Raw genomic sequence first — 25,856 nt, 5'->3', positions numbered from 1 at the left:
TTCTTCAAAGATGCTCATTAGAAGTGAACATTTGGAAACGTCCAATGCCAACTTTATCACACCAGCTGCAGCATACCAAAAGGCACACCACAGCTTTATGTCAATCTTTATTTTAACTGGAGAGCCATCCCCATGTATAATAGAACAATGCATGGAATATGCATGACTATACTCTGATCACACTCAAATGGCCTTTACGTTGTGAATAATCCCCTTTGCAATCACACCATCTAATTGTGCCTTCTAAAGATCCAGACCAGGTTGTCTGGCAATGATCTGTGCTGCTAAATCCAAGATCCTCCTTTTACTATCTGCTAACCCTGAAACATGACATTCACATGGCAATCCACGCTGTAAAAAAAAACCTTCTGTATTAAACACATTCAGGTATAATTTTCAACTAAAAAGTAACAACTAAGCCACGCAGGAAGAATGCTCAATCACAAGGATGTAAAACGACTACCAAAAAATTAAGATAACAGTCAAGAAAGTTTCCATTAGATAGATGTTCACCTTCTAGGGCTGACAATGGATCTCAGTCCATAAGACCACTCTTACAGACTACTATAACATCCCATTATGACTGCTAAAGGTTATGATTCTGGGTTCAATGTAAAAAAGAAAGTCTGCCTAGAGTAAGTATCAAACTTGGTTCAATGTAACCCTTTTCGCTCATATGTCTTTTCCTTGATCCTGCCTCCACCTTAAATTGACTTGTTTAGCATGAGCTGCTAAATACATCACAAATAAAATAAAATAGAATAAAATAAAATAAAATTTGAGAGTAGAATGTTCCATCCCAACAATGAGTGAACAAAATGTATTGAGTGCAGTGTAGGAAACACACATAATTTCATAGATCAGGATCATGTTGGTCCAGAGGAAACATAGCCATGGGTAAACGCATTGAGCTAATCTTTCTTTCCAGTATATCTCTGTGTGGTAGGGGAAGAAGAAGAGGTCAGCATAAACAATGCGATCCAAGGACTTGGGTCACAGGTGCTCCTGCCTCTTTGTAATGCATGCAGGTGACTGCCATAAGAAAGTGAGATGAATTCCAGAGTTGGTTTGTTCTCTGCCTCCAGCACCTCTTAAGGTGCTCTTAGTGCTATTCCTGTGATCTGCAGTGCCCATCTCTGCTGCATGAGGGTTTATTTACTCCATAAAGAAAAATAAATGTTGATCTCAGTGAGAGCAGAGCACCGAAGGCAACGGTTGCTACCCTCAGTAAGGTGGGTTCACAGGCTCTCCACTCTGTGCCGTTTGACCGATGCAGCCTGGGCCTTCACCACCAAATGTTTTAGCCCTCCCAGGCTGCGTGAAATGTAAAAAAGGGATGCCCTCCCTGCTAGGAGGCCCATCAGGACTCCCTGGGCCACACCTGGCAGGTGTGGCCCAGGTTGGGGAGGGGTGTGGGGCCTCCCAAATGCTGCAGTCCATGGTGGGCTGCAGCTGACATATGCAGCCGGCCAACATAATCCAGGTGTTCCCCCATGCTGCATCTGATTGCTGGGCTGCACCTTGCATTTTGCTGCACCTTGCACCTTGCCCAACCAAAGCAAAGACTTTGGGCCCCCCACACACTACTGCTGCTGGCTGCCCCTACAAAGAATAGTTGCCCCCCATAGAAGAATATAGACCCATCACCCCAACAGAAGAACATCAAGAACATCAAGCAGCAGCAAGAACATTGAGACTGGCCTGGCCACAATGACTCTGAAGTAAGGTGCTAATATATAGATGTGGTACTCTGCACTGTATATATGTTTTAAAGACTTATTATATTTTTATGAATTGCATATATTTTCAATAGGACTTTCAAAAGGACTTTGGGTTAAGGTTTAGTTACACAGCTGCTTCTGATTAATTAGTTAATATTGTATATAGTGTCTTGTGTTTTCCCCTTTTTTCAAAACTCATGAAAAACCCTGCTGGTGTACTGGAAGAAAGGAGTGTGAAACTAAACAACATCTAAAAGAACTGTACATCACCTTTCCTTTACATTTGTGTGCCGGTAATTCTAACCAAGTCCCCTTATGTGTATTTGGGGAAAATCCATCCTGCCTTAGCCTTTGCCTTTCCGTCCCTTATCCACACCAGAGAGGGGCACATAAGGGTGATCTCGAACCCCTTTAAACAGTGTTGAAGATAGGCAAAAGGTGGTTGTGGTATTTGTGAAATGTAAATAAAAACTTGATGGAGTGTCCGGCTACACCTGCCTCCCAAAAGGTGCGCAGTAAAATCCCTCTGCTACACTCAGATCAATGACACAATAGTTTGCTTATTTTACCCGCAGCTTGTTACCCATATGTTTTCAAATGTGTTCCTTGCTATTTGCACTGCGGGCATGTATTCCGGTTATATGGCTATGTTAGCGTTCTCTCACCGGATCAACCCCCTTCTCTGGAGCACTTCAAGATGGTCTCCCTATCGCGGATGTTCAAGATCTTTGCTATCATGGGGCGAGGGTGTGAGCACGGCGGTGGTCTTTTTTGCAAGTACCTGTGGGCCTTTCTCCTTTCCAGCTCCGTCAGCCGCTTTTCCAAGTCTTTGGTGGTTTCCTTCTTTTCTTTCAGCTCCTTTTCTGCCGATGTGACTCTCTTTGTGAGGTTGCGGATGTCTTGCCGCATCAATTGCATGTCAGATTTGACCTCCTCAATTTTTGTATCTATGAAGGATCGTAGGGCTGCAATTGCATTTAGCGCCTGAATCTCCTTAGTGACCGCCTCTTTGTCTGGTTGCTCAATTTGTATCTCTGAGCCACCCTGTGGTTGTCCTTTAGACTTAACAGTGCTTGAGGAGTCTATGATCGTAGGATCCTTCTTGTTTTTAGTTGAAGGCATGTTCGCTATGGCTCTGGAGAGGCTACTCAGTGGGTGTTGTCTGTTAGGTGGCTGCACTACTGGTTTTATGTAGATATCCCTCTCATGGGGGGATCCCTCAGATCAGCTCAGCAACTTGCCACCAGGCTTCTGGTTCATGTATCTTTGGGCTTGTGTCTAACTTTGTCAACCGTGTTTCGTGCGGGCTTAGCACTACTGTACGTAACCAGGGCATCCCACTGATAGTGTTATTTAGCGTCCCTTCTGTGCCCAACACCCCGCCTGTTCAGTCAGCTCACTCATGGGGTGTCCCAGTAGTAGCGTATGATGGTTGCTGTTTAGCTTGCTCACCTCCACCCTCTGTGCTCCTCATCGTGCTACCCTGGTTCCCCGCTTTGTGTTGGGCCTGACCCGCTGTTTGTTACCTCCACACAGGTCCACGAGTAGCAGGATTATCGTTTTCTGGTATTTCCTCCTCCTTCTGTTTTATCTTGGACTCCCACCCCGGGTCCTCTTCAGTGCAGTCCACCGGGCGCCACCGCTGTGGCCCTTTAGTTTTGCTTCTCTTCCGCCGCTGGGTTCCGTGGCTTGCCTGCTGCCAGTTTCTGACTGTTTGTCCTTATTGGAACAATTACTTCCAACATGCATTTCCTAGCTCTCTTGCACGCGTTGGTTGCAGCTCTCTCCCACTAGTCCCTTCTCCAGGCAGCGCCTCCTCCATGCGCCCACAACCCGCGTTGGTGTTTTGCAATCTCTGCTTTGTCCCCTGCATGAGCGTTTGACTTGATGGGGCTACCCTCCGATGTGTGCCGTTGCTCTCACCTTCCAATTGGCTGACCGCCCACTGTGCAGCTCCGGGTCAGCGCGTCCTCCCTCTCGCCACTCTGACGTTGCTTTACCTCAGTGTTTGTGGCACCTAGGCGGCTGCTACACGGGGTGCTCTGTGCTGTGCGGTGGGGAGGTTCCTCGGTTTGTCTCGCTTCCTTGCCCTCACCAGTCGCTGCGAGATGTGGCCGCGTCTGCCATCTTGATTGCACCGGGTCTCCTCTTTGCTGACATTTCACACAGCGGTCTTCCTCCGATTTCCAACTGTGTTGCACCCCGGGGACAGGGAATCGGTCGCGGTGCCCGTAGGTGAGCTTACATCCGCTCAAAATGTTCTTTTTAGCAGGTTTTTCAGGATCTTAAGAGTATCTTGTCAGGAGCTCTGATTAAACGCAGCCTCACACCATGAGCTCAGGCCATGCCCCCTCAAATATCTATAGTAATGGTAATATTTTGAAATTTCTACTGACTTGGCCTTCATTAATCCACACAAACCACTGTATTTGGAAAGGAGTGTGCATTTACCTACTAGCATTAGCAAAGATGGTTGATTACTGAAAAAAACAGAGAAGAGATGGAGATGGCTTTTGATGAAGATCACACCCTACTGAAATGTAAAAAGACTTTGAAAGGCTACATTGACTCAAATCGGATTCTAAGGATGTATGTGGACCACTAGAAGAATGAATGATACATTTCCACCAGGGCACAACGGAGGATAAGGAACTGCCAAAGGATAGCAAAACTGGACACAGATGAAGAAATGTTGGAACCTTTACAGGAACATATCTATCTAGATGCTCAATTGGAGTGTAGGGGGTACATCTGGTAATAGAGATGACTGTCGAAACAAGACAACCTGAATGATGCAGATTTTTTTTGCTTGAACAGACATGGGCTTTTTCCCCTTTCAACACATCAGATTTTTCAACCATGTTTATTCCGGGAATGCCATCAAAATGAGGAAGACAGAAAGGGTGTTCACTAACATGGATCTCCAATAAATTGCAAACTAACATATTAAGGATTGCCATTACACTAACAATATGCAGGTCTTAAAACAATGTAAAAACAACTTAAGGGGCCTCTTTATGAGTTTGCTGGTATCCCGCTGGTATTACCGTCAAGATACCAGCAAACTGCCCTTAACGTCTCTGCCATCCAATATCCTCGTATTACTGGGATATTATGTGCCGTGAAGAGCCGGTAAGTTCCTGTAGGACTCCATGAGATGGGATTGCCTGAATCACCAATACCAGTATTAACAGCGATTCAGGCATTTCTTTCCCTGTAGGGGCCTGATCTACCGACAGGTCAGGCCTGCTGGGAAATCTGTAGCCCCCATCAGCAAACATGAAGTGTTCCGGTTGGGAAACAATGCCAGGGGCAGAATTACTAGCATTTTTCTCAGCATTTTTTACAGATCTGCACACTTGTAATAATGCACAAAAAGCCTTTGTAGGAATTCTAATGAATGGGTATAGCAATCAAGGTGGTTTGGATGATAAGGCTGAAACACTGGACAACCTATGTGAGATTTACCTTAGGTATACAGATCAAGGTTTGTCCTGTTACAAACTAATTTCACAATTAAACAGTGGGTCAAAACAAACAAATACATTTTTAGAGTTGTCCTTATCTGGAATCAATGAAAGAATGAAAGTTGATTGTGCAGCTAAGAGAACTTTTATCAGAAGGCCAAGTGGCCTAATTACTTATTTTGAAAACCATAAACATTTACTGGTGGCATATAGTAGATCTTAAAGTTGTAATACACCCTACAAGACATAATTTTCCATGGAATGTGAGATATTAATCAGGAATAGGGGCACTATAAAATATAGAGATACACTCAGGGATTCTACACTTGAACTACAACAGATGAAGACTTTAACAGGACTGTCAGAGGGACAGTTTTTATTGAACCTATTGGTGGAGAAGGGGAGTTTTGAAATAAATAAATGTCGGCAGGAGTATTGTGAGAGTGTAGAATTTATTAAAATATGTGTGGATCTCATCATAATTATTGATGAATGTCTAAGTACCGACAATCCATTAAAATGGAGGAATCATAGGTCCTCCTGATTCAATGATGGTGGTAGCTTGGTAAAGCATATTACACAGCCCGCGGTAGCTGCTGTGTAGTTATGGTTAAGTTGCTAAACCCATAGGAAGAGCACTCTTTGGGCGGCTTATAACTTCGCTCCCCCTGGAAGAATCCTCACCAAACTTGGCAAAAAAAGTATACTGCCCACTCTGAATTATTTTGGTGAGGTTTGTTGAAGGGGAGGCAAAGTTGTAGGGGGGTCCCAAAATGTATTTTTTTCCCATAGACATAATGGGAAAAATGTTCTGTCACGCCTAAAGCCTGAACCGTCTGATGGATTTTCACCAAATCTGCGGTGTGAGCGGCGGCTTGGTCTCAAAAGCGTGCCTTTGTCAATTTGGTGTAAATCTGTCCATTAGTTTTTATTTAAATGACCAAAACGTAAGGCATAACAATTTGTGATATCGATGTCTGCTCTGCAGACACACTTCCCTGTTCGCTCCGCGGACAGGACACCGATTGGATGATCGGCTTGCGTCATGTCCGCGGACACTCAACGTGTTCTCTGATTGGCTGGGATGAGGCGTGAGGTGTGTCAAATTGCTTCAATGCGTCTGCCATATTGGATGCGTGGATATGCGCTGGAAATGAGCATAAATCCAATTTTGGGGAGTGTGTTGGTGTGTTTGAGTGTTTGGAGAGGGTGGGGGAGTAAGAGATTGGTCAAATGCTGTATTTGTTTAGGTGGGAAAAGGCTGTAATGTGTTTGCGATGTCCGCAGACATAATGAACAGGTGGCACACTACTGGCTATTTTAGTTTAGTATGATATTGGTTTTGGGTCGTTAGAAGAGCATTGGGTGAAGATGGCATGTATTGAAGAGTTTCTACATTGGATGTAATTATTTTCAGAATTTTAATTGATGTGGTTAGGTTTTCAGGTGGATGTATTATGTTTTTGGGTAGTGGTTATTTTGTAGGTGTTTGTTTCTATGGGTGTGTTATGCTGCGATAACACATCCATGTTACCAAAGATTTTGACTGTGGTATGTGGGCTGCTTAGGGATATCATTTTAAAAATGTGTGTACTGACATCAGTGATGTCATCAATGACATTTGTGATGTCATCTTTGATGTCATGGGTGTTAGTCTTAGCAGTGCACAGTGGTGCCGTGAGTTATGGTTGCTTCGCTTACCATAACTGGTGAATGTCAGGGGTTTTTCGGTTTTACTTGGAACCATAACATCCCTCTAACAAAGTTTTTTTCACTGCATTTCATATGTTTTTAGTAGCGTAACTTAACTATACCGTCCCTTTAACAAAGGTTTTTCATTGAATACATGTATAGACAATATGACTAGTTATAAGAAGAAAATAAACAGAGCTAAGAGAGGTTTTGAGAATAAGGTATAGGAAACCTTTTCTTTTGGGAAGCAAGTCGATCTTGGGACACTAGGATCTTTAGAAAACTTGGAAATTTGTAGCAGATGTTACAGTTAATAATTCTCCTGATGATGCCCTTTTAGCCACCATTACTGCGAAAGTTATTTTTATATATCATAACCAATTAGAAGGGACAGGAAGTGCAGATGCACATATGATAACTTTTCTATGTTTAGCTTAAATTGAGTAGTGTAGAGAATATGTGTAATGGAAGTCTTTGAAGCAGTGCAATAGTGGAATCACTTAAATCACCAGTCACTAGTGTGATACTGGGAGGTTTATAGAGGGTAATCCCAGGTTTGTGGGCCACAGTATTATATAAATTGTTTGTGATGGTCCTCCTAATTAGGGTACAAATGAGACCTGGCTGCTGAGTATGATAGTTCTGCTAGTCAAAAATGGCCAGAGAGTAAATCCAATGATTTTCAGTTTGATATCTTTTAACAATGTGTCTGTAAAATCTTTGTGAAAGTATTATTAGTAAAAGTGGTCACAAGACAAATTATATTATCTGACTCACAATTGAGCTTACGTTAGCCATCAACAAGTACTAGGGAAGCTCTTTACTTTACCTTTGTAGATTAATATTCACAGACATAATTTGTGGTATGTATTGCAAAGTATTGACATTGATGAGGAATTAATGAGCATAATAAAACAACTGTATACTAACAAAATAGCCCTTGTGACATATGGAAAGAAGGGTAAATGCAAAATAATTTCTTGATCCAGGCGGGGTTTACAAATGTGGTGTGTTATGGCCCTCCTACTTTTTCATTTATATGGAAGTGGTTGGAGAACCGTCTTTTCTTTTAATGTTCTTGATATCTTATACTTTGTGTATTTTCCCGTTCCAGGCTTGGCTTATGCAGATGATATTGTCTTAATGGCAAGGGCACCTGCAGCAGTGAAATATATAATCAATGAATAGGTTCAATGTATGTGTAGTCACTATATGATGTTTAATATGAAAACATCCTTTGTAATTATATATATTTTTTTATTTTTTGTTTTATTGGTTAAAAGTCAAAATATGTATAAAACAATCATTAACTTAAAATAAACCTTTAACATGTCTGTTCCAAAAAGAACATCCACAAACTACAGAAGAATCCACTCCACCAAAAAATAAACCTTTAGCCTTTCGATTCCAAAAAATCATCCCTGAGCTAAAGCAAAATCCATCCCACTAATTCCTCATAAAACAGACCATTAAACAGTTAAAATCAGCAACATCCGTACAAAATTCCATTAACACCCTCCACCCCTCCCTCCCTCTTCCCCCATGATCAGATAGCACAGCATCAAGCATTTTCATCGCAGCAATAACCAAGCGGGGCTGATCACCAATTAACATCCAGTTCCACCATTCCCCACTTGTAAGAGTTGATTTTGTCCATAAGAGTTCATCTAGAAAGAATGCTCGGGTCTCAATCAGAGCTTCACATTTCATTATGAGATGCTCTGAGGGTCCCACCTGGCAAATACTCTTACAATACCGACAGTTTGCATTTTCCACCCCTGCCATTTTCCTCTTGTGTGTAAGATGTTTAGACGACATCCGAGAAGAAGGTCACAATATTTTTACGAAGGGAATTTGATCATGAACTTCTGCAGTTTATTACCTCTCTCCCACTCAACGGACAGAGATTGTCTGAACCCCCGACCACCACAATGATCTAAAGTGGTAATCCAACCTCTGAGCAACAACTTCTTTCTCACACTCATTGGATTACACAGTAACATATTTACAGACACATACTTATCTCACAGAAGGGGATCTTCTTCTTTGTAATTATATATAGTAGAACAAGGTAGCACATTTGATATTTGTATATAAATGTACACAAGCTGAAAATATTAAAGACATTTGATTATTTGGGAGTGATATTACATACTACTGGCAGCTAGTTGCCTTGGGTGGGAAATTAGTGGTGCTGAGCAACAGAATGGTGGTAGAGGTGAATTTTTCTGCAAATTATGGGGAAAGCGCACTGGGTCCTACATTGAAAATGTACCAGTGCAAAACCTAAAAACTTCTGGATTTGCCAAAAATGCTGCTGGAATATAGACACACACCTGCTTAAATAATGTAGATAAAGTGCAGCACAGGTTTTTAAAATCGTTGTTGGGAGCGGCCTGAGGTCTGTAAGTGAACTTTTATACTTTGATGTTAATTTCATGCAACTGTTTTTTAGTCCGACAATGTCCCAACTTGTATTATGGATGGCAGTCAGGGGCATGACCTGGTGCTCATGGAATGACGAGGTGTTGGCTTTCAGCTCCCACCAGGATCCTACAAGCAGATCCTGAACTGGCAGACAAATAACACTACCATACTTACGAATCACATCTGAGGGTGGAAAAAGCGATTCTCTGTGCAGCTGCCGCAAATTCGGGTGAAATCAGACCTGAAACAGCATAGTTAATCTCCCCGATTTGACCACCCCGAGGGCTCCACAAAATGGCAGACGGGACCTGGCACCGGAGCTGAGAGAGGGGGAAGGGCGCTCCCACAACAGCTCTGCCCAGCGTGAAGCAACATAAGAGCCATTCGAAACAACTACAGGATCGGGTGCACAACAATCGAAGCTGGCAGTGCGATCCGGGACATAGGTCTGATGAACTCAGCGGAGCACAGTCACCGCTTCTGCACACCGTGCAGAGAGAGCCCGCTCTGACCGGTGCAACCCAGAGAATGAAGCATGCAGCTGCGGCCCCGGCAGCAGAGAAGGACCAGGTACATGTGGCGGCGCTGAGCAGGGGGAGTGCCTGGGCTAAACTGCCTGACTAGACAACGGGGATTCACGGAAAGCGAGGGGTCTGCGGTTCTCCCCCTCCCCCAACAAACGAGATAAAGCACTGAGAAAGGAGACATGACACTGTGGGGGCCCCAGCACTGTGCCACCAACAATCTGTGGCACCGGGCCTGTAGCTGCAGGGGCTGTTGTAACTTTTAATCCTGAGGAGGGATCCATGACTGCATGGGACAGCTACACTCCGCGTAGGAACCTTGGGGGAACAACAACCTGATATCTTGTGCGCTATGCCAAGAACGCTCAGACAAGCAGGCGAGCATCCATCATACCTCCAGCAGCCCTGGCAACTTGAACCTACCTTGGTGAACAGCTTCATCTGAAACCTGAAGAATTGCAGCATGACAGCCCGGGTTTCATAAGTGGGCACAACCACAGCTGAATCTAGGCAACCTTGGGTACAATGCACCAACCCTCAGGGGGAAGCCAAGTGCAGGGCGAGAAGATTGCACTGGACATTGAGAGACCTGAGAAGCTCCTATGAGAGCCAACACTTGAACTTTCGCCAATAACGAACCTGACCTAAAATACATATACGCTGGCCAAGCTCACGGAGCTACCATTGGTACAGAGCGCACAATGAACGATGCAATTACAAACCTGGTGGTAACACCTCTGGTAGCACGACTGGGGCGCAGGACTGAGGAAAGAACCAAGGAACTGATGCACTGCCTGCAACACAACGGGTTGACACAGATGGATGCATGAACTGAAGCCCAACCAGCACCACGCTGTTCATATGAGATCCCAACGAACAGGCAAGCTGGGCGCAACAAGTGAGACCAAGAATTGGAGAACGCCTCATAAGCCAGTCCGCGTCGTTGATAACTCCACTATTGAGGCGCAATCCAATCACCTGCCGTGCAAGGAGAAGCCAGTGAGAGACACCCCAGGCCCAACTCCACAGTAAGTCCGCACCTAATCTGACCTTGCAAAAAAATGTCTCCATCCAAAAACAAAGTGAAGTCAACTATAACGGTTTCATTTGCTGCCACCAACCTCACACCTAGCTGCAAATGAAGGCAACTGGGACCAAGCTCAAGAAAGCAGAGGAAGGAGACAACAGAGATAGCCAAGTCCTGGAAGCAATAGCTGCATTAAGAACATTTATCGACACCAAGATTGATGAGGTAAAATCAGACATGCAACTGATGCAACAAGATGCCCGCAATCTGGCAGCGAGGGTCACTAACGTGGTAACTATGCTTCAGGAAACAAATGAAACCATGGTGGACCTGAAAGTTAGATTGGCCGAGCTGGAAAAGAGAGTGGCAACGCTGGAAGTGAAATCCGAGGATGCAGAAGGACGAGCTAAACGTAGCAATATCAGAATTCTAGACATACCCGAAGGGCAAGAAGGCCCTAACCCGACTGGATATGTGGTGTCATTACTGCAGCAGAAAATAGGAGCGGGCTGGCTGACACAGGGCTTTGAAGTCAAAAGGGCCCACTGATCCCTCCAGAAGTGGCCACCACCAGGCTCATATCCCCGCCCGATGATAGCGAAGATCCTTAATTTTCAAGACCGGGAGATTATACTCAAATACTCAAGAGAGGGTGGAGTGATAGAGCGAGATAACTCCAAAATAACCATATACCCTGATTACACTCCGACGGTGCAGAAGGCGAGGAACTCCTTTGTTCCGATCAAGGCTAGACTTCGGCAATTAAACTTGAAGTACATGCTACTCTATCCGTCCAGGCTGAAGGTGATGCATAGGGGGCAAGATATATTCCTGGAAACTACGGCTACCGCCACCATGTGGATGGAGTACAACAACCTGGCAGACGAGGCGGAGGCAGCCATCTGAACCACTCTGGAGTTGTGACAGTGGCGGGCTAGGAAAGGCACCATCACCCTTGGCCAACAACAAAGGAGTGCAACACTGAAGTGACTTACTGGAACAATAAGAAATGATGGAACGGCCGCAGGGCATGCTTGGCCTCCCCAACTGAGAACAAAGTCCTACCCACAAATCGACTAATGTGGGCCTGTTGCTAGCACGAGAATACTCACGCCTGAAACCCAGGATGGGGTCAGACGGCGTGGGGGCACCTGAGTGCTGCAAGTGGAAAGTCTGTTACACTGTCTTTGCACCAAAGAAACATGATGGGGTAAGTGTTGTGAACACTAGAGGACAAGGGGACAAGAAGGGGCACGACCGGGCCGGTCTGTATCCAAGGAAAGCTTACTACAAACAGCGAGCTGAGCACAGGAGCGAGCTAGTAAGAGTGTACAAGCACAACAATGTCAGCATCACTTAGGAATATGACTTGGAATGTGAGGGGGATGGGCACATATTTGCATAGAAATCGCATCAAGTCATTTTTGCAAAGGAAAAAAAGTGTCATTAGCCATGCTACAGGAAACACACCTCACGGCAGAGTCCATAGCTAAACTGCAGGAATGTTGGAAAGGGCATGGACAGGGAGTGCCATACTCAAAATATGCAAGAGGGGTGTACACATGGGTGAACTCAGAGGTGCCCTTCCAACTACTGGGTACCGAGACAGATAGCGAGGGTAGATATGTAATAATCTGGGGTGTCATAGAACAGACCAAAATTTGCAGAATTAACTCTTACCTCCCCAACCATGGCATACCTTCTCATCTCAAACAACTATGCGCCAAAGTAAGACATCACCGAGATGGCTTTTTCATATGGGGGGGATTTCAATCGCATGAAGGAAGTAGCTCTAGCCAGATTAGATCAATAGCAGCACCAAATTAACACAACCTCCCAGACACTCACAACGACAATGGAACATTTAGATCTGGTAGACGCGTGGCAAGAGATGCACCCCACAGAGAGAAGCTTCTCACATTACTCATCTCTTCACAATCTGTACACCAGGATAGACTATTTTTTGATAGACAGGGACCAGATGCCACAAATGGAATCTGCACAGTACCTGGGTAGGTTGATATCGGACCATTCCCCCCTATTGATACACTGGACGACCAGAAGACCCAGGCCCCCAATACCACTGTGGTGAATGCCCACCAAAGCCGTCACGGACCTGATCTTCAGAGAAGATCTCGGAGACAAACTTGCAGAATTTGTACACATTAATAAGGGCAGTGTGAGGCGATGGAGCACGCTATGGGAAACACTAAAAGTGGTAACCAGGGGGGAAACAATAGCGGGAGTCGGTGGCATCGGAGAATGTTGAAAGCGTAGCTGGAAACTAAGGAAGAGGAAATTAGGCAGCTGGAAACTAATACCCGGGAAACCAGGGAGGAGGAGACATAACTGAGAGAAGCAAGAAACGACTGCCAAGAGGCTTGGGAGAGACTATCTATGTTTGGCTAGTAGCACAAACTTCCAGGGCACACATGGAGGCAGACAAACCAGGTAGACTACTGGCAAGGCCGTGCAAGTGGGAACACACGAAACACATCACAACTAGCCTTAGGGACGCAGACGGGATGACACACAGAACACAAGCGTCAATTAATTACACATTTACGGCCTTCTACTCAGACAGATATGCCCATAGTACACCAGTGCCACAATCAGATATCCAAGACACACTGGAGGAGATAGGTCTCCCAAAATTGAGCAAAACACAGCAGGAAGCACTAGATGAGTCTATTACTATTGAGGATGTGACAGAAGCTATCAGATCCCTGGCCACTTGTAAAACCCCTGGTAGTGATGGACTCCCACCGGAGTTCTACAAAGCTTATGAGCCAACATTAACCCCAATATTACATGAAGTATTTAAAGAAGTTTATGAGACAGGCACGCTACCGGCGAGCATGAGGGAAACACTGATAGTTACAATACTCAAGCTAAATAAGCCTGCAGACGATTGCGATTCCTATCGCCCAATGGCTATGTTAAATTACGATATTATAATACTGACCACCACACTGGCTAAGAGGCTAGCCAGTGTGATAGGGAGCCTAATACATGAGGATCAGAACGGATTTGTCCCGGGCCGCAAAACAAGCACAAATCTGCGGAGACTCCAACACATTATGACTCAAACCTCAGAGTGCAAAGAACACATGGCAATGCTATCACTGGATGCTATTAAAGCATTCAATTCCATATATTGGGAATGGCTAATCGAAGTACACAGGGAGTTTGGCTTCAGAGAAGGCTTTGTCACATGGGTCATGGTACTGTACAACAACCCAATGGCTAGGGTGAAGACTGGAAGATTAGTGTCAAAGGCTTGGGCAATCTAAAGAGGCACCAAACAAGGCTGCCCACCCTCACCCATGCTATACATCCTCGGACTAGAACCGGCTGTGATATATTTCAGGAAACAGTTCTTTGATTCGGGGATAAAGGTAGGAGGAAGATATAACATAATCTCACTGTACGTCGACAATGTACTCCTATACCTGAGACACCCACACATAAATGTTCTGCTGATGTTAGAGGTATTAGATAACTATGGAAGGTTCTCGGGGATACAGTTTAGCTGACAAAAGTCCAGCGCTTTTCCATTAGCGGGACTGAGGGAGGTGAGCGCCCTGCACCTACCACACGTGGGGATACGATGGCAACCAGTTGAGTTCAGATATTTGGGAGTCAACATCATCCACACCCCAGAGCTCACTCACAAATGCAACACAGTCGCAGTAACACAAGGCCTACGCAACATCGATGAATTTCTGGTCCAAACTACTGCTATCAATGATGGGCTGAGCAGCCATCACCAAGATGATTATATCACCGAGGTTTCTGTACCACTTCCAAACTGTGTGTCACTACATTAGGCCTGCATTTTTTAGAAAACTAGATGCACTGCTCAGGGAATTCTTGTGGGGCCTGACCCGTCATAAGATAGCATTAGCCACACTGACACTCCCGTAAAAGGAAGGGGGTATACAACTACCTTATTTAGAAAGATACTATCTGGCGGCGCAACTTAGCCATGTCAACAAATGGCTATCAGACGAGTCCACATCCGAAACTAATATGCTGCTGTACTATGTGGAAATTTGCTCATTTGATATTGACAGATGCACCCGCTGATGGTGTTGTTTTGTAACCCTAACTAAATGCCAATAAACAAATTTCAAAATAAATAAAGAAATCCTATGGAACCCACCTACGGGCCTCCCAGATACTCCTATGATTGTTGCCTTGGGCGGACGCATGTGGAACAGGGCCAGATCGTTACTTCAGTTACAACACCCATACTCACCTGATACCCCGATACTAGCAGATGTTTGCAAGGCGCCTGCCGATCTTCCCATAGCAAGGTGCTTAGAAAGGGTAGGATTATAGACCAGGGGAGACACGTACGAAGAGAGAGCATTCAGGGACTTTGACACACTGCATACACAAGAAGGACTGGCCAAGGGTCAATTCTTACGGTACCAGCGGATTAAGCATGTAGCCAAAAAGAAATGGGACGAATGGCCGGAAGAGCCAACGCAGAATACCTTACTCAAGGAGATGTACAACTTGAGTGATGGCTGGAGGCCGGTCTCCCGGCTATATGTTCAACTGATAGATAGGCCCAACTTCCGTTCTACCATATTAAAGGAGAAATGGGGGATAGACTTAGCCACAACTATTACTTAAAAGGAATGGGAGAGGGCAGTAATGAACCCGAAAGAAGTGTCCAGAAATACCAGGTTCAGCCTAATTCAACTGAATGCCCTTTACAGGACCCATTTGACTCCCCTCAGGGTAACTGGCATTAGCAAACAAACGAGTTCAACATGCCCCTGGTGTGGTAGCGAAGAGGCTGGCTTGATTCAAATCTTTTGTGAGCGCTGCATGATACAGACATTCTGTGGTCAAATAGAAAGTATCTGCAGAAAAGCAGGTGTGAACAGATACAATTGGTCCCCAAAGGAATGCCCACTAAGCACATACCCCCGACTGAGTAAACATAGACACATGGTGAAATTGATGAATCTGGTGTGCATATTGGCTAAGAGGGCAATTGCAATGCATTGGAAAACACTGAGAGGCCTGAGGTACGAGAGGTGGAGAAACGAACTAAAAAGCTGGGCCACAGCGGAAACCGCAGCCTGGGGCGCAGGGATGAATAGAACAGTGGGGGATATTAGCGTCACATTTGAGGCATGGAATTCACTAATAAGAGCCATGTTCCTCCCAGCGGATGATAAACCTCCCTGAAAATCCAAGCTAAATATGATAAAGAGGTGACACAGCATAAAAAAGCACTTCGAAAGGCCCCCCTGATATGAACCGTCCATTTGCCAATATGGGAAAGACACTGACAAAAATGGAAGCGCTAACCCCTGTGCGCGCCAAATCTGCAAAACTACGCATGGGTCATGAATCACAAAAAGGCTGCACCCCCCTGCCACACACAGTCAAAGTTGATGTCAAAACAACTCCCTGCAGGAGAATGCCAGTGGGTGCTGCTACCTATTACATGAAGCAAGGCCACAGAAGTGGGCTAAACTCCGAAAATGCCTTTAAAATGCAGCTTTCCCAATCAATTGCAACCTTCAAAGTGCTATTTTGGTGCTAATTTCAGTCAGTTTCCAAGTGAACCATTGAAATGAAAAGTGTGCTGAAACCCACAGATCACCCAGTGCAGTCAGAGAAAACCGGGCCTCACTGACAGCAGCTAAGAAAGGGATTTTATGAAACACCAGTCCAGCAACAATTTGTTTTCAGTACACGGGAAAAATACAGGTAAAAATGGCAACATATCAATTTCAGCTGTGCAGAGAAGGCTCCAAGCATAAGTTGAATACTTACTTCCAGATTGCAGACAATTTCCAGCACTCAAAGACAGAATAATACTGAGTTGAATGTGTGTGCTGCATAAGAAAATAAAATGTAAAAACCCAGTTTAAATGTGTTACTTCTTCCTGAAGAAATTGCAAAATGTGCCCATTTAAAGCATGTTTGTGAAGGGCTTCATTCTTTTAAATATCCAAATCCCTTATAAACTGCTTATTTTGTATGTTTTAAAGGAAAGACCTTAAAGTGCATTTTAAAGTAACCCAGTTTTGGAGTTAAGTAAATACTTAATTCTGACCTGACAGTGCCCAGCTTGGGAAAAATGACACTTCAGTTGACACTCCCTTGCTACAGGAAGCCTTAATGGATGCTTCAGGGTCCCGCATATTGACAACAAAGAGCACAGCAGACTTTCATCTCTGGCTGAGCCAAGAACAATGGCAGCTGCCTACTGATCTCTACAGGGGAGCTTCCCTCTCAAGGAAGAGGACTCACCTCCCTGATCAAAGGAATGTGACAGCTGTTGCCTGTGAAGGGGAAGTTACAAAGGAAAAAAAAACTGCCTGGAAATTTTGGTGTTTAAGTCCTTATTTGTGATTAAGTTTGAAACTCTTTAACTGTGGAACCTGAAGGAGGATAAATCTAAACATTTGTAGACGTTAACCTAATTTAAGGCCATTGCTTTGAAGACATTAATGAACCCTGTACCACCTAAGGTACCACAGTTACTAACTATTAATGCTGAATGTCTAAGCTTGTAGATTCATGCTCCAGTGATAATCGCCTAGATATGTACCGAATTAGAAATTATTAGTCCAAACTGTTATTCTTAAAATTGATAAAATTCTATAGAATGACAAAGACAGCTCTCACAGAGATGGGGATTGAATGTGAAAATAACCCATCAAATGTTCAATGTACGTGTCCGATTTTATTAGGGAACATACTTTAAGAAATGTACATTTGTACAAAAGTTAAGTTTGGGTAAAAATCAATGTGGGAGTTCCTAAATCCCATAATAAAGATGACAGCTCTGTTCTGACTGCCAACCAGAACAAGGCAAGTGCCTTTGGCCACTCACAGCCGTGGGAGTGTGTTTTGAAATTCTGCCCACGCCCTAAACTTTGTGATGTCACATGGTAATATAAATATAGGAACTTCACCACACATAGACACACTGCTTCCTAAACACATCCAGATTTCCGTGCAGCGCTTTGTTCCCGAACTCTTCATCTTGCAATTGATTCCAGACCTCTTTGCAGAATCCAGGCCTTAGCATGTGCTGAATTCCCTTTAGGTAGGCCCAAATTCAACCATCCCAAGTTCAAGAGAATTTAATTCTGATCCAGTCTGGCTTGCTACCATTAAGGCTTGCCTGCTGAAGCTCGCATCCGGCTAATCTGCCGTGTCCAGTGACCAGAAGGGCCAATCCATTCCAAATCCAGTGGAGGTGCCGTCCAAATTGACCAGAACTGCCCAGCTGACTGATCCCTCCAGAAGTGCCCTGCTGCCGGTAGACCCGATCCGATGACCATAACCCTGACGGTCCAATCTTAAGTACAGGGGACTGTAAGTATAACAGGAATAACAGTGGTCCATAGTATATTTGCCTTGTCTTATCTCAATCTGAACCCATCCCATCTTTATCTTCAGAACTCTAATATTGGCAGAACCATTCTTGCGCTGATTTTTCTCTCATCTGCGTTATTAAACCATAACCCATTAGTGATTTGGGTTAAATAAAGTAATTCCATACAGAACGGAAACGAGAGTATCACACGTGAAGAGTTACGAGCGGCCGTGAGTAACTTTGGAGATTCATGCGTGGCATTCACTTTTCACTAGTAATTAATGTAGTGTAATAAAACCAATCTGTCATTTAAAAAAAATAACAAATTTCTGCTTTTCTCTGGGCCTAATTTTCAAAAACGCCTCTTAGTAAAACTTCCATAACATCCTCAATTGTAAAGATAGAAACCTAATTTCAACTCTCACCCAAGACCCTTAGCTACATCCACAACCATTTTGACCCGTTTTTATTAAAAATCGCATAGAGAAATTTTGTCACGAATTTACATTTCACCAAAAGTTTCCCACATGTCTTTTTCGCATTCAAAGTGTTTCTTCAATCCCATTCTGATCTAAAGTGTGTACAGTTGTTTATCTTGTAGCTCATGTGTGTTAGGACCTGTTTAGTGTTGCTTTCATAAGAATTTCTATCAATTTAAGCATGTTTGCCCACTTTGCATTGTGTCACAAAGCCATTTTCACCTGACAGTTTAAAAGTGTCAATTTCAAAAATGGTTTTCTCTCTTGTTTGGGGGGGATTACATTCAAACTCTAGACATTGGGCCTCATTACGAGGTGCAATTACGAGGTTCCCTTTGCAGGACCCTGTAAAGACACCTGGCAAAACCAGGCGTCCTTTCCGGGTCCCGCGAGGGGAAGAGGGAGGTAATAATGGGCCATTTGTAATGTGCCCATTATTACCTCCCTCCCCATTCCCATTGAGTCCTATAGGGGCTCAAATGGGAATGGAGATGTGTTCCTGCAAGGAGGAATTACCGGGTCCTCCTATCTCGGAACTGGTAAGTCCTCATTGCAGGAACCCGGTATTGGAGCCTGGTATGGAGGCAGCCATGGCACTAATAGCACCATGACTACCTCCATACTCGTAATGAGGCCGATTGTCCTTCATTCCTGAATACCTGCTGATTACTTACATCCGTGTAGGATTGCTCATTTGTGCCTTAAGAACTTTGCAGGGGGAAATATTAACCTAAACGCTATCTGTTCACATGACCAAACTGTTCTTTTTCCTGTGTTTTCTATTCTGCATAATTATGAGTGAATTCAATTGCTTTACTTATTTTTGAATTGTTTGTCACTGCTTGGTGATTGCTGCCCGATATATATATATATATATATATATATATATATATATATATATATATATATATATATATATATATATATATGTATTAATATATTACATGGGCGCGATAGTTATGGTTAACTTGGTGTTTCCATAGGAAGAGCACTTTTTGGGTGGCTTATAACTTCGCTCCCCCTGGACGAATCCTCACCAGTTTGGTGAGGATTCGTCCAGGGGGGGAAAAGTTATCGGGGGGGTCCGAAAACTTTTGTTTTTTCCCATAGACTGAATGTGAAAAAACTTTGCGCACGGCTACAGCCCGAACCGCTGGACGGATTTACACCAAATTTGCGGCAGGAGCGGCGGCCTGGTCCCGAAAGCGTGCTTTTGCAAATTTGGCGTAAATCCGTCCAGTAGTTTTTTAAAAAATTACCAAAATATAAAGCAAAAAAATAAGTGATATCTGTGTTCGCTTCACGGACGGATTTCCCTGTTCGCTCCGCGGACAGCACCCCGATTGGCCCAGCGGCTTGCATCATGTTCGCGGACATGCGACGTGTTCGCTGATTGGGCGGCGTGGTGCGTGATGCGCGTCAGATTTTCTGTGGCGCCCGCCATCTTGTATTCGCCGTCGACCGCGTACAGCGCGGTGAAACGTGGATAAAAAATTGTATTTAGTGCCATGTGTTGGTGTGTAAGAGTGTTTGGGGAGGGTGGGGGAGTATGAGATAGGTTCAATGTTTTGTTTTTTTATGTGCTAGACGTTTTTGTTGTGTTCGATTTGTCTGCGGAGAACACGGCTGTTCTGACATTTTGTAAATAAACTAAATGGTGGGGTGTTTAGAGGACGGAGTATGTGTCATTTCTGTTCGCAAGGAAGGTAAAAATGAGCTATCAACACTCGCGGTGTACTTAATTGTTTGTAAAATCACAAACTGGGGTGTCCTCAGGATGCTGTCCGTATTGTAATCTGTCTAGTTGAATGTGTTCTAAGAACACTTGCGGTGTCCCGAAATGGTTGCAATTACACAAAATGGGGGTGTTCTGAGAACGTTGTTTGTATTGTTCGTTGTCAGGGTGAAAGTGTTTTAAGACCACTCCTTTTGTCTGCTAATAGTACAATTTCCTGTGTGCGTCAACTGACTTTTTGTCCACTAAAGAAACGATAAATCCGGCTGGTGTGCACCGACATTATGTGATAATCCTATGACTGGCGCTATTGAACTGGCTGACTTGCTTTTGCGACACTAAGGGCCTCATTACACGGTAGGCGGTGAGCCATGGTGCTATTAGCGCCATGGCTCATGCCGGTAAAATACCGGCACCGCCTTGGCGGAAAGGGGATTTACCGCCCCATTCCAAGGTTGGAGGGGCGGTAAATCCCCTTTCCGCCATTGCCCTTCCCCATTCCCATTTCTGCCCCATAGGGCTCTATGGAAATGGGGAAGGCGCTAATTACGCCACCGCAATTTTGCGGTGCCGTAATTAGCTCCGAAATCCCTTAGCGGGTTGGTTTTTAACGCCTGCAAAAAGCAGGCGTTAAAGCACCAACCCGCTAAGGGACCTCGTAGTAAGGCGGTAAGGGTTAACGGTCACCGTTGCCATTAACGGTGACCGTTAACCCTTACCGCCGTCCATGTAATGAGGCCCTAAATCATGTCTCCCGCCCCTAAGCCTGATATTATCAAAGCATTCATATTCCCCGCCTCTCTCCGTGACTTACAGGGTGCGTCATCAAACACGCCCAGTCGTCTCCAGTCCTAAGTGACTTTACACAGAACCCGGAAGACAACACATATTATGTCACAACACCGCGCGCCACAATTCGGAATATGAAACAGTGATTTAAAAGCAAACAGAAAGATTGTGCATTTTGTAAATTACATTTATTTGACATCAAATGTTTACAGAATATTCAGCAATTTGCTTTTGTCTTTGTTGTCGATCCGCAAAAGTTCATGTTGAGGCACGCGATGTTCCTTTGCGGTACAGAGGGTGTTAGATCAGCTTACAACTCAGTGCGCCACAATTCGGAATATGAAACTGTGGTTTAAAAGTAAACAGCAGGATTGTACATTTGGTAAAGTACATTTAGTTCACATGAAATGTTTAGTGAATATTCAGCAATTTGCTATTGTCTCAGCTGTCGATCAGAAAAAGTTTATTTTGAGCCACGCGTTGTTCCTTTGCGGTAGATAGGCTGTTGGTTTATGTTAAAAGCAGTAAATGGTCGCTCTGATAATCGGAAGGTTGCTCCAACAACGAGCCATTAGACCACTCTATTGGTTGGTATGTTGTTTGCAGCCGCTAGTACTGCATAAGGGCATATTGGTCCTTGGCGATTGTCCCATAAAATGGTGAGGGTCATGAAGTTGCATATTTGGACCTGCACCTGGCAGTTGAAGACCCCATCCGCTGGAGTCTGTAAATCATGACATAGGCAAAATGGGGCCACATACCTGTTTTAAAAAACATAAATTAGTCTCACCAGCCGATCTTCATTAAAAATCATAATTTTATTTATTAGGGCGTGAAACTATTTTCTATCGAATATAGTGCAACAGAGTATGTTAATAAAAAAATAATAATATTTTCGCATTCATATAGCGCTAAGAACCATGAGGTATCTAAGCGGTGCTTATTATTATCCACGGTGTGTGGTGCTCATTTATCGACCACGGAAGGATGAAAGGCTGAGTTTGGCCTTGCCGGGATTCGAACTCGCGTTAGCAAGCTGTGCACGGATGTCAAAGCGAGCATTGTACTCGCTGTGCCACTTGACAGGCTACAGTGAAGTGGCACAGTGAGTAGAGCGCTTGACCGCCTATAAACGGGTTAAATTATTTTTATTAACCCACCCTGTGTCGTCTGCCTTTTTCAGAGCCCTCTAAACGACAGGGGATCAATTCGGCGGTGATAGTGCACGGTAGAAAACATTATGCCACTTTGAACGAACAAGTTCAACTTGAGCGGTCTTTAATGCTACGCTATTGTAATTATATTTGGTATAAAATTATCCAAAGGGTTACTTACAGTACAATTGCAATTTCCATTGTCTACGAGTAGTGCAGTCCCAAAATATGACTCTGCGTGTGCGAACGATCTTTCGCATAGTGATATAATATATAAAAGTGGTTTAGTTTCAGAAATTTCATCCTTATCTTCTCTTACGTTTTAGCAACACTCCTTCAAGAGAAGTCTTTCATCACAATCTCTGTCTGTCAAGGTCAAAACACAATACAACCTTATAGTCCGCTTCGTGAGCCTCTCCGGGGCCCGAGAAAAAAATGGAAGCAGCTGACCTTCACTGTGAACGAGCATAAATTCTTACTTTGCAACATTCTGTGTAAAGCCATCTGTGAGAAGTTGGTTTTTGCACGCCATGTTTGTATATTGTTTGCGTGATATTAAAAAAAGTTTGTTTAAGGGACGTTATGGTTCTAAGTACAGCCGAAAGACCCCTGAAAATCGCAAGTTATGGTAAGCTATGAAAAATAACTCGCGCCACCACCGTGCACTGCTAAGACTAACACCCAGCACATCAAAGATGACATCGCAAATGTCATTGATGAAATCACTGATGACATCACATGTGTATGTACTTTTCATGGAATTTGTGTACTAGGGATTTTTATTATAATGTTGTGAAAAAAGTGTCAAGGATATTGCAATAAATATCATACGGTTATTAGTGCTTTGAACAATGCATTGATATAAATAACATTGTATTATGGGATTCTATCTAGTATACTGAGATACTAATAGAGAAACATAGCATTGTGTGCAGAGTACAAGATGAAAGTATAATATTTGTAATGTTAATATGTTGAATAATGAAATGATAATTGTCCTGAAATGTCGAAAATTCACAAAATGGGGGTGTTCTGATGACGTTATTCGTATTGTGTGATTGCTTAGCTGTATGCAATGAGGCAATGGCACAGAGAGTAAAGTGGACGCCGTCCGCGGACACAGCAGCTGTTCGTGGACAGGGCGTGCTACATCCGGGTTTTTCCAGGAAATCCAACATGGAAAGAAGACTGTACGGATCAGCCAATCAGAAGTCGAGGTTGTGGATTTGTGTTGAAAGAGACTGTGTGTGGTGAAGATGGCAGAAGTAGAGAAAGTCAGGGTGTTGGTGCTTGGAGATATGTTTGTGCATGGTTTACAACAGTACGCTCAATGCAGGCATGTTGCAAAGAACTTTGATGTGAAAGGAGTGGAGGTGGTGTGGAGCACTGTGCCTGATTGCAATGTGCAGGGAATTGTACAAGTTTGTGAGGATATGGCCACAATGAACATTCCGCATGTGGTAGTTTTGCACTATGGTGCTTTCCATTTGGGCATTGTCAGTGCCCCTACTTTGTTGGCTGATTTGGAACGCTTGGTTCAAGCCGTAATGAAGATCCTTCCAAATGTGAAAGTAATTTTTTCTGGATTACTACCTAGGGCAATATGGGACAATAGTTCAGTTTTTTGTCCTCTGCAAAACATTGCTAGGTGTGTCATCAACCAAGGCATGTGTGCCTTCATGCTTAGAGCTGGTATGTTCTTCTGTAATAATGAGAATATTGATGCCAGTAATGCTGTTAATTTTAAAGAAGATGGCATCTCTTTATCTTTTACTGGAAATGCCTTTCTATTTTGGAATGTAAGGGTTGCTTTGGAGAAGGTTATGTGAAGATTTTAGGAGTAAAGTAAGAAAAAAAACAAGAAAAAAAATACAAAATAACAGTTGCCTGTCAAGCATCTGTAAAAAAAACAAAAAAAGCGGCTCTTTTCAGGGCCAACTTCAAAGGGGAAATGGGGCACATTATTTAAATTTACATTCACCAAGCTCAGATTTTCGATATGTCCGCAGACATGGCGGTAGTCCGTGGACATGAAAATCACTACGAGGGGGTTAGTATGTTCTATGTTACATGTATATGAAGTCAGGGATATTATGGTTAAGTTGCGCTACTAAAAACCTATGAAATTCAGTGAAAAAACTTAGTTAAAGGGACGTTATGGTTCAAAGTAAAACCAAAAAACCCCTGAAATTCGGCAGTTATGGTAAGATAAGCAACCATAACTCGCGCCACCGTGCACTGCTAACACTAACACCCAGGACATCAAAGATGACATCACAAATGTCATTGATGACATCACTGATGACATCACATGTCTGGCTCCCCCTTTTTTTCCTTTACTGACATATCTAGGCCACATGGTTTTGCTCAGTAACAGTCAAGGGGCCTCATTACGACCCTGGCGCTAAGGGATTACCGGTACTGGTAAGGGTACCGGTACCGGTAATCCCTTAGCACCTGATTACAAGGTCTCTTTGCGGGTTCCCACCTTAACGGCTGGTTTTAGCAGCTGTAAAGGATTGGACCCGCAAAGGGACCTTGGTGCTAATTACGGTACCTTCACAGTACGCAAAACTCTAATAAAAAAGCAGTTATCATTTCACTATTCAACATGGCAAGATTATGAATATGGCACCTTCATCATGTATGCTGCACACACTGCCTATGTTTCTGCATGAGTAGCTTAGTATACTGGATAGAACTTCATAATAGAATGCTATTTATATCAATGCATTGCTTAATGCACTAATTAGCTCATGATATTTATCCCAATGATCCTTGACAGTTTTTGGTCAGCATTATAAGAATCCCTTGTACAGTGTTTTTATGAAAAGTAAATGCACATGTGATGTCATCAGTGATGTCATCAATGACATTTGTGATGTCATCTTTGATGTCCTGGGTGTTAGCAATGCACGGTGGCGCGAGTTATGGTTGCTTATCTTACCATAACTGCTGAATTTCAGGGGGTTTTCGGTTTTACTTTGAACCATAACGCCCCTTTAACTAAGTTTTTTCACTGAATTTCATAGGTTTTTAGTAGCGCAACTTAACCATAACGTCCCTTTAAGAAAGTTTTTTCACTGAATATATATATATATATTAAAACTTATGTGTGATTTGAAAATTTAAATAAATACATTAATCTTTACCTTTACAAACTAACCTGATTCCTGATCCAGTGTGATCTGGGGGGTATTTTGAGACAGGTGTGATATGAGTGGTATATCATTCAGAATATTGTACCTATAGACATAATAAATAAGTATTTCATTGCACATTACATGCTAGGCGAGACCCGGGTGTGTGCCTGATTGAAATCCTTAACAGGGGGAAGGTCTCTGCCTTTTGGTTGTTAGCAGGGCATGACCTGTCCATCTTGGTTTGGGATTATTCCCTTCAGTATGATTGAAGTATTGTTTTCAGTTTTAGGTTAAAGGAACTTTTTTGTGTAAACGTTTTTCTTTGCTGCTGTGGTGCCAGT

This window comes from Ambystoma mexicanum, chromosome 6p (assembly GCF_040938575.1).
Source record: "Ambystoma mexicanum isolate Mex_15411 chromosome 6p, UKY_AmexF1_1, whole genome shotgun sequence".
Lineage (NCBI taxonomy): Eukaryota > Metazoa > Chordata > Amphibia > Caudata > Ambystomatidae > Ambystoma > Ambystoma mexicanum.
The sequence above is the reverse complement of the archived record's forward strand: the minus strand, read 5'-3'. Positions refer to the sequence as shown.